Source organism: Egretta garzetta, unplaced genomic scaffold (genome assembly GCF_000687185.1).
Source record: "Egretta garzetta isolate BGI_Z169 unplaced genomic scaffold, ASM68718v1 scaffold372, whole genome shotgun sequence".
Taxonomy (NCBI): Eukaryota; Metazoa; Chordata; class Aves; order Pelecaniformes; family Ardeidae; genus Egretta; species Egretta garzetta.
The window spans coordinates 502,172-512,228 of record NW_009258889.1 but is presented as its reverse complement, the minus strand read 5'-3'; positions in this window follow the sequence as shown (position 1 = coordinate 512,228).

Genomic DNA, 10,057 nt, shown 5'->3' with positions numbered 1-10,057 from the left:
TCTTTCCAAAGGGCTCCTTTTCCAATTTAAGAATTTTGCGTTCTTTGAGCAGCTATTTTCACACTTAGAAGATAATCATACTTGAGACAAACTCTCTCCTAATTTCAGTTTATGAGCTTAAATGTCACAGTTTTCTGCCTTCGTGGACAACACTTTCAGCAACCAGAATAAAAAAAGATGTTCTGGTTTCCTTTCAAGCCTTCTCAGAAGAAAAAACCGTGCTGTGTTCTCAGGCAGAACATTTTCATCTGTATGTCTACTTGCAACTGTTATCAGGAGATTCTTTCTTAATATACATATTCAATCAACTAACTTGTTTCAATGTCACCATTTTCTTCCCTTTAGTTCAGCCTGGTGAGGTGACAAAAATAAGAAGATACTTATTTACGTGATTTATTATTTCAAACATATCACACCGCAAGCAGGTGAAGAACTATCAAATTCCGTTTCATTTTTTTAACAGCATCATCTCCACTTGAAACGTGATTGGGCATTTTCCTGTCCCAATCTTTGACTGCCCATCCACGGAGCAGACACTGAAGTCACACTGCAGGCCCAGTATACAAGCAGTATTTTCATCGTGCCTTTCTTTCATGCCAACATAGCTGTTACATCTCTGTGAGCCCAATTCCATTTTGTAAGGCTTCTTTCAATCATGCCATATCCCAGCAGACAAAGCCTCAACAGAGCTCCAGCCATTCCCTAAAATTCAATGTCAGGTAACTCAATTCAATAGCCATACTGTTTGGTGCAGTCAGCAATGACCACATCCATTCCAACCTCCTTCGAGGTTTGGGGATTCTATAATTTATTGTTTCATAAAAGACAATTAGCACATTTAATGTTTTAGAGCAATTAAACAATGCATTCATAGAAACAATAACATTTCCAGTAAGGAAACTTTACATGAGCATCTTAACCCAATGAGAGGCACAGAAAGATCGCAAACTGATGTGCATCTCACCTTGACTTGCAGAAGAGCATCGCTGTTTCAGAACACGATGTTTAACAACAGGCTGAGAAAGACAGCAATGAGGGACCTGGCTGAGCAAGGAGACCCTGAAAACTGGGTGGAGGAGGGTGAGGGGGAACTGAGAGATCCGATAGCAGGCATCTGGATGAATCCCAACAAGTTATAGCTTGCATAATAAGAGATTTGGATATTTAACTAAATTTCTTTCTGCTTGATCTCTTGAACTACTTGCATTTGGGATGAAAAAAAAAAAACACAGTCTGGTTTGCTCATTCCTAAATCAGGGGACTGGTCAAAATTCTAATGTATCGATACACAGAAACAAGCCTCGCCTTTATGCATTCTAGGTACTTGCCTCTAGGAAGCTCATTAGAATAATTATCACAGTGCTCCCTCGCTTACAGACTCTCAGTCACTCAGGTTGGAAGGGACATTAGGAGGTCTGTAGCCCAGCACCTCAGCCTCTTCTCAAAGGGCAAGTGCTCCAGCCCCCAACCTCCTCGGTAGCCCTTCACTAAACACACTCCAGCTCCCCCATGATCTTCCCACTGATGGAAGGGAGGGCTGACCCATCTGTAGTTGCCTGTATTGTCCTTTTAGCCTGTCTTGAAAATGGACGTAACGCTCGCCTTCTCTTGCTTTCCTGTGGCTGGGATTTTAGGGATAGGGAGATTGAGGAGGAGGCATTCGTTCTACCACACACTTCCTTTGCAACTTGTCTTCTGGCAAAGCATGATTCTCCCTAAGATGAACACCATTCAGGGTACAGACGTGCAACTAAGCAGCGTCAGAGTTCCTAAAATCAATTAAATTAGATCAATTTTGTGCATCCCAATAACCAAAAGGGACACTATCAGCTTAGAATCTAGTTAGTCTTAAATGAAAGCAGCTTCAAGCTCCTAAAATCTCCCCCAATCCATTTTTCTAAGACTTCAGCAACTAAGTGACTTTTCAAAACTGAAGCTCATTACACAGAGCAAACAAATCAAGCAGCTAATGAAAAAGAATCAGTTATCTTCTAATCTCTACTGCAATACCACCAGTATTATCAATTCAGTTTTAAAAATGCTCCTGACACCAGCCCAAATGCCAGATGTGCAAGTGAGGGTGGGGAAAATACACGTACCTACATCCCCTATACCACAACTAATGCGTGTGATAACAACAACTACCTGACACAGGAAAGACCAACTGTTCTGCCCTCAGCTTCTTTCTCACCTCCCTGAAAAGAGAACGGTATAAACTGAGATCCCTCCTGATTACACCAAGTTTAGTTTTTAGCCTCTCTTTCCACTTGCACGTTGTGTATCACAATGTCATAAACCTCAAGTTTCTCTCTACTCTACTTATCCAAATTGTCTCCGCCGTCTCTCTTGCTGCGCTTATAATGAAAATACAATCTGTGTTGAAGAAACCTAAAATACTAGCTTCTTTCAGGAATAATCCCCGTTTTCAGATCTACTTCTACTACCACCCTTCGATTTAAAAAAAATAAAATAAAAACCCCTGCAGATTACTTGAATGTTCCACTGTTAAAAACAAAGCAGTATATGGGGTACATTAAATACACCTGGTACCAAAGTTAGTATACAGAAACAAATATGAAAAATGCATTCAGGTAAGAAGCTAGTTTCTTAACCTCTTCCCGGATGCCAGAGGGGAATAAAATCAAAATAACCCACCAAAACACGTGGCAGAAGCAGCCCAACAAGAGCGCTTCACTCTGGTCTGTTCTTGGAAACATCAGATGGCAAATGGTGGATTGACTTTGCTTTCCTCTGGTCCTACTGAGCCTCCCCATAACGATTCTCCCTCTTAATTGTTTCCCAAGGTGTCTTAGCTATTTTGACACTATTGCCGCGTCTGGTCTTGCGAGTAACTTTAAATCCTACACAGCAGCATCAACATGGACACGACTACTGTCACATTGCACGTGGCAATCAGGCTACACATACTTACTAACCAACAGGCTTCCGTAATTTTATTTGCCATAAGAGCAGAAATCTGGACAGAAGGAAGAGGAGGCAAGCAATCTGACTACAGACAGGGAGACCACCGCACTGGTAACATCAACTTCTCATTCACAAGATCATCCTGATGAAAATTAAGTATTTTAGGGCTCTTGAAGGATGTTAATGGAAGCGAGAGCTCCTTGTCCTATCAAAAGCAGGGACACCTTTTCTGTTGCCCTATTTTAACAGCTGACAAAACATTTAAGTTCAGGATGACCCTTTAAGGAGGAATCATCTGAGAATCTGGTAATTAATAGCGGGCACTTGCTTAAGGCAGCATGAAATGCACAGTCTGTACCAAAACAGAGTGTTTGCATGTGAACGTCTTCAGTTAGCTCACACAACTGACAGATCCACCGCTTCACGTTAAGGCTGTGCCACGCTCACTGCACATCTGGGAAAAAAAAAATCAGCAGGTAACGTACAAAAATGTGAATTATCTTGACAAACAAACTTTAACTGTGACATTTCTCTGGCCACAGACTTCTTAAATACATAGGTCAACACAAGGTGTTTCAGACTGTAAATCGTTCCGTCATCTATTCTCCCCACAGTGACTGACAGCACCGGTGGGGAGAACTCCGCGCTCAGCATTGCCTTCTAGCTCAGGCTGCTTCACGGGCTCCCTTCAGCTACACAAATCCTTCTCTGAAAGTTCCCACCTTTATGCACCTTCTGTAACAGAAGCACAGAGCAGGCTTATTCTGCAAAGACTAAAATAGCAACGATTAGTATGTACTTGTAATATTATGAAACAAACAAAAAAAAAAAAAAGTGTTACACAAGACTACTAGGAAACAGGCAAGTTTTGTGTCTCCTGTATGATGCGTAATAGCTGCAAAAAGCGTGTTTCCATTCTCTGTTTTAATGCCACTTTTTCCTCCCCATTTCTGATACCAAATTGTTAAGTGAAGGGTCGTTTGCCTGGCAACACAAATTCAGCTGGGCAAGAACATACAACACAAAATAAACCAAATGCGCAGAATGAAGCAGCAGCAGACATGCGCTTAAAACTAATCATTTTTTTTTATATTTCACTCTAAAAAAGCTTCCAACCATAACTGAATACAGAAAAACCAATGCCCTCACAAATCTATTTTACTTTAAAGCATTAATTTCAGTGAGATGAGGCTGTTCTGAATCACTCTCATTAATACTTTCCTTAAAGGAGTTTATGAACCTTAGGAAAAAACTTCACCACCACTACAAAACAGATTTACATTCAGTACTTACTGAATTCAAGTCTCTTGGTAATTTCCACATTTCTTTGCTCCATTAGATGAAACTACACAGGAGATGACACAGAAGCTATGTCATCAACACCCACTAAAACAACTATCAAAGTACCGGCAGCAGTAGAGTTGGGCAGAGCGAGAGAGCAGCTCGTGCTCTTCAGGTGACACACACACGGCGAGGGGTTGGAATCTAATATTCCGTTTTCCCTCTCACCGTGCAACAGAAAGTAGCTAGCTCTGACGTCTGCCTCGGAGATGGCCGACAGCAGCAATGAAATAGCGTGTACCTGCAAGACCGGGAGGCACGTCACCTAGAAAAAGCAACTCATTTTGACAACGCCATCTTCCTGGGGAAGTTCCAACAGCGTTAAAGATGGCCCTCAGAGAAGTAGGAGATTATTTTACAGGCTTATATATGTATAAATAAAAATATACACACATACACAAAGCTATTGCAAATCAACGCTACTGCATTCATCCAACGTTCCAAGTAAAGATCCTTATTTCTCAATGGTGGTGAATAAGAAAAGAGGAAAGGCAAGATAAAGTGAAGCTTTTGAAGAGTATATGTTAAGAGATTCAGATTCTGAGTTATGATTGCAAATTACCAGTGATAATAGAAGTTTCAGTTTTCGTTTGATTCACACTATGGTTCTGCACAATACTTGATAGTATTTGTTGAGACATCTCTATTAAAGAGAGCTTTCCAACTGTAAGATATAGGTTCTCTCTGTATCTTAGACATCTGAGAAGACAGATGGAAAACAGAACATATGTTAAAAGGAAGATTTACAAAGCAAAAATTCTTGAAAGTGTAAACCAAATTAGGATGGAAGTGTCAGGTTTCTAAGCTACCCCACATGTTTTTTCGTTGTATAAGAACAAACCCCAGAATTTTTCAAATCCTGTTTTTCAACTACCCCCTCCACCCCAATTTCACCTTAATCTGCAGTATTTTGCAGAGAGAGTGAGAATTTTGTTCACGTTCTTCTCTATTAGCAGGTAACAACAGAGAGCAAAATCTCTGATAAAAATAAGAATAGGTGGGGTTTTTTAATCTGAAGTTGCAGATGTAACAGTGAAACACAGCATGTTGCTGTAGAAATAATTAATAGCACTGGACAATGACTCCAAGGAACGTTCAGCCAGAATAGAATGTGAATAATCTGCAACAGAAAACTGGGAATCATTTCACAAGCTATCAAGAGATCTCTGGGGTACAACAAAGACTGACCCCCCCGAGCACAGCCTTTATTCCTGCCTGCTGTTGGCAGGGCTTCTCCGGGAGCTCTAGGGGGGGGGGGGAGGGGAAAGCAGGGAATCAAATCTGATAAACTCCCAAGTACATACACAATTATCACTCAAAGTATGAATTTAAAAAAAAAGGAAGGGGGCCTGACTGCAGGACTGCGGACTGTCACATAAAATCAGGCCGGCAGATGATCTGCTCAACTTTTCATCCCACGCAGATGTTAGTGTCAAACTCCTTGGAAAAATCTATAAAAAAATCCCAAACAATGAGAAAGTATGCAATAACCTGCTACCAGCAATGCTTCACCCAAGAATGAGCTGCGCTAAACTCTCAGTAAAGGAGCCAAATTCTTATCTTACAAATCTCCTGTCCCAGATTACAACTGCAGGCATGAAGTTATGCAGGTCAGTCACTTCAGGTGCAAAAAAAAAAAAAAATCAGCTTGTATCAAGCTTAACAGAGATCGAAGGAAACATTTTTGCTTAGCATCACCATCCCACCACCCCCATCATTACATGTATATGACAAGTCTTAAGAAACAATACAGCCGTGAAATACCACTCCGCATTTTTTCCCATCCCAGCTAGTTACGGTGCAAGTACGACAAAACAAAGGACATTCCCGTGAAATAATTACGACTGCACGCACTTCTTCACCTACATCTTTCCAGAAGAAGCATTTCTTCCCTCAATTTTCTGCTTACAACTCCAAGTCTGTTCACTTAATGGAATTATCCTTTTTTCTTATTCCAAGGAGAGATGGAGAAAGCGTGTGTATAAAAGCGATTCTTACTGTCACAGCGCAGAAATGACGCTCAAGTTTTGCACGTATCACATAAAACAAGAGCAGACCGATTAAACGGGCTTCCACAAAACTTTTCAACCACGCAGGAACGAACCCTGCTAAAACATACATACGAATGCTTTCATGTGCACAAACAAAATGTGGTTTTAGATCACCGAGACGTCAGTGCATCTCAAGTCTCAGCTGCGTATGGGAACGTAAGCTCGGAATACCTCGCTGTCTCTCCTTAAGCTACTTTGTTTTATAGTTAGTCCAAGCTGTTTTAAAACTAAATCCACTGAAATACACCTATCTGGTTTTTTGGCAGGAGAGTAAGATCAAATCAGGCTGTGTATCAACACAAACTCCCTTCTGCAAAGTTCTGTAGCTCGCTGGGAGTTAGCCAGAGATCTGCTTATCTCGGCACGTACAAAGGAACGTGCGACAAAGCCAGTCTTTCCCCAATTTTAAAATAATACAGGCACTGCGATGTTAACACACTGGGCCGCGAAGAGAACGTGAATTACCGAGATCTCAGCCTGCAGCTTTTGCAGCAGCAGCCATGCTGCTTAATCTGTTTATGGTCTGAAGTTGTGGAGGGGAAAAAAAAACACCCAAACCACACACACGAGAAAGCATGAGGTGAAAATCCAGCTCCGCCGGACTTTTGAAGCCGCTCATCTAGCCTTCTTTCCAATTTCACCTATTTTAGGAATTAGTTAACTCGTAACGCAGTTAAGGACACCCTCTGCTTTGGCCCCAATTATGATTTGTCATTTCTGGAACTTGCATAGCACAGCAGAAGGGCTGCAGGGTACGTAACAAACGCAGATAGAGGCGTTACTTGCAACGTAACGCAGACCACCTCCAAGCTACCTGGAACACCACGGTGAAGGGGCACCTGAAGAACGCCAGCTCTGCTGCCGCTCCACTCCAGTGCCTTTTTCACAATCTGTGAGTAGAGTTCACCAAGACCGACTCAGGAACGCCGCCAGTTCACCGTGTATTCTGCCGAAGGAGCAATGCCAGCAACGTACAAAGTAATCACGACACTCAACGTTAAAATAACACGCTGCCATAACCAACGTTGCTGTAATTCTACTTTTTGGCCGAGTCCCTTGTTTATTCTGCAGCATGCTAGGTGAGGACGCCTCGTAACAGCTATAGAAGAGACAAATGCTTAGATATGGAAAGTACCTTGTACCTAGTAAAGTGGTAATTAGATAAAAGCACTACTCCTACCTGGCTGGACAAGGAAAAAAAATCCTTCCCATGGACGTTTTACCACTGGAGTCAGCTTGTTCAATACTGCACAGCAACGGCAAGGGAAGTTAACAGCCACTTAAGTCTTAACCTTATTGATATTCAGAGCAACGGGGCAACTGCAAATGGGACTATCGTGAAACTTAACAACGGTGAGAGTATATATTTCTGTTATCCCTTCATCTCTGCTCCCTTCTCTGAGAAGAGACATTTTACTTAGCTGCCTAAGTTTAACAGGAAAGGCCGTATTTTCAGAAGGCAAGTAGACCAATTTCAACTGCACAAACTTTACTCCGGTAAACTGAGGAGCTATTTTTATCAGAAAGATTAAAGGCAGCTAAAATTTACCCTGACAAAAGGAGTTGCTTAACATCACCGCATCAAAGCATAAAGTGAAATATCAACAAGGAGGAGCAGCTGCTTTCTGCCAAGCGTTCAGGCCTGCCATCAGACCCTTCGCCATCGCACCGCTACGCTCAGTTACAAGCATTTGCAGGCTCACAGCCTGACTGTTCAGCCACAGAACTGCACAACCGGGCCTAACGCAACGTCTTTTAAAGCACGCCCCGCTCGCGCAAGCTGCGGCATCAAACAGCGCGGGTTTAAGGCTGCAGTTGCAATTCAGTTATCCAACACGCACCTCACCGCTCGTTCAGGGCGCAAGCCTCAAACCCATCTACCCAAGCACCTCTGGTCACGAAGGCAACTTTCCAGGTTGCAACGTAACTTTTTCATTTAAGCCTCAGTGCTAGAGAGCAGCCTGCTTTAGGTTCAGGAGCAGGTATCTGATAGCAATCGCTACTCAAACTGCTTGTATCGCCTGCTACCATGCGTAGAACCATTCAGCAATCTTTCAACAAGCAGCATTAGCTGCTGGCAACAAACCCGAAGAGATTTATTATTTTTTTTTTTTGAAAAAGCACTTCGAAGTGCACAAACGTCACCCGCACTCTCAAGCAGAGAGGTATTTTTGCCTGAGGAACACCGGGATGAGGACAGAACGCCACCGACACAGTCCTACTTGTTTAAAATGTAACCTGGGGTTTGCTGTCCCTGGTGACCAAAGGCCCCCTCAGCCATGCGAAACTTTGCGCAGATGCTGGAGTTTACATATCTAGCGCTGCACCGAGCTCACCGAGACGCATTAGAACTTGCTGAACAGGACGTAATTATGACTGAAGCATTCCAGAACAGACCAAGTGAACTTCAAAAAAGAAAAAAAAAAAAAAAAAAAAAAAAAAAACCGGATTGAAACAAATTTCCGTCTTTTTATCTTTCACTGGCTAACTGTGAAGTCTAAAATGCCTTGCTGAAGAATTAAAGAAAAGCTGCTTTCCTGAGTTACTGCGGTGCATTTTGTAGCAACTTGTGTATCAGCCTTCCGTACGATATTCTTGTGGCTGCCGTGAAAACGATTAACGTAGTTCAATCACAAGACCTTATCTACATATTCCCTGCCAATTCCTACTCTCAATACGGTTTCTTTTTGGCGTGTTTCATGTATTTGTAGGCTGAGAAGAAAAAGATTCCGTAAAAAAAAAAAAAAAGAACACAAAACCAAAAGGACTGAAGAATCTATAAGCTATTGCCAAATGCAGATTAAGCAAACCAAAAACCCCCACTAAATTTATCAGCTCAATTACAGTAATAATTTTTTTAGTCTATAAAAACACAGCAGGCATAGCACGATTATCGCTGTCCCTTCAAGAAGATTCATTAATCTCTGAAAACAGAAAATGCAAGTCCAACACACTTCTCATCCCTATAAAACCACCGTTTCAGTGATTAAAACAGTTGGAGCACCGAAAAGACGTCAGTACACGCACACATGCTCTTATGCACACACGTGCGTATTTACAACGGGCACGCGCTTGCTGGAAATGAGAAATTTTGATGCATTTTATTACCTAAAACCCCCCCCGCAATCGGAAAAAAAAAAAGCACGGCAAAGACATTACGCGACATATAGACAAGTGGTCGTTTCATCACGCGAGCAACCCCACAACTTAAATTGTTATCTGCAATTTGGTGTTGAGGGGGGGGAAAATAAAGCTCGGAACAGGTCGAGCTGAACGCCTTAAAGCAGGGTCACGGGTGGGGGGGTATAAAAAAAGGAAAATATTAATATGCTATTAGGGAGTTTTTATTCCATAGCGTGTCGCACGCAGGGGGAAGGGTGGAAGACGCTGCCTGCGTGGGGTTTTTAGTTGTGGGCAATATGTGGGTTTTAAGAGGTAGGGATAGAACCGCCAACCACCCTCTCCAGCAGCAGGTTTCCCTCCTTCCCTGCCTGCACCCCACTCACCAAGCCGAGGTGGATCCCTTCACCCTTAAAACGAAGCGGTGGTCGGCGATGGGAGGAGGAAAAGAGGAATTTAACTCAAAAGGCCTAAACCCGTTTCTCTCCCAACCGCTATTTATAGTCGGGACGGTACTTGGCCTATGGGTCCCGCCCGGTAACTTCGACCGGAGGGAGGCCCAACAGCTCCGGGAGGGATCCTTCCCCCCCTCCACCCCCCTCCTTTCCCGGCACCTCGCC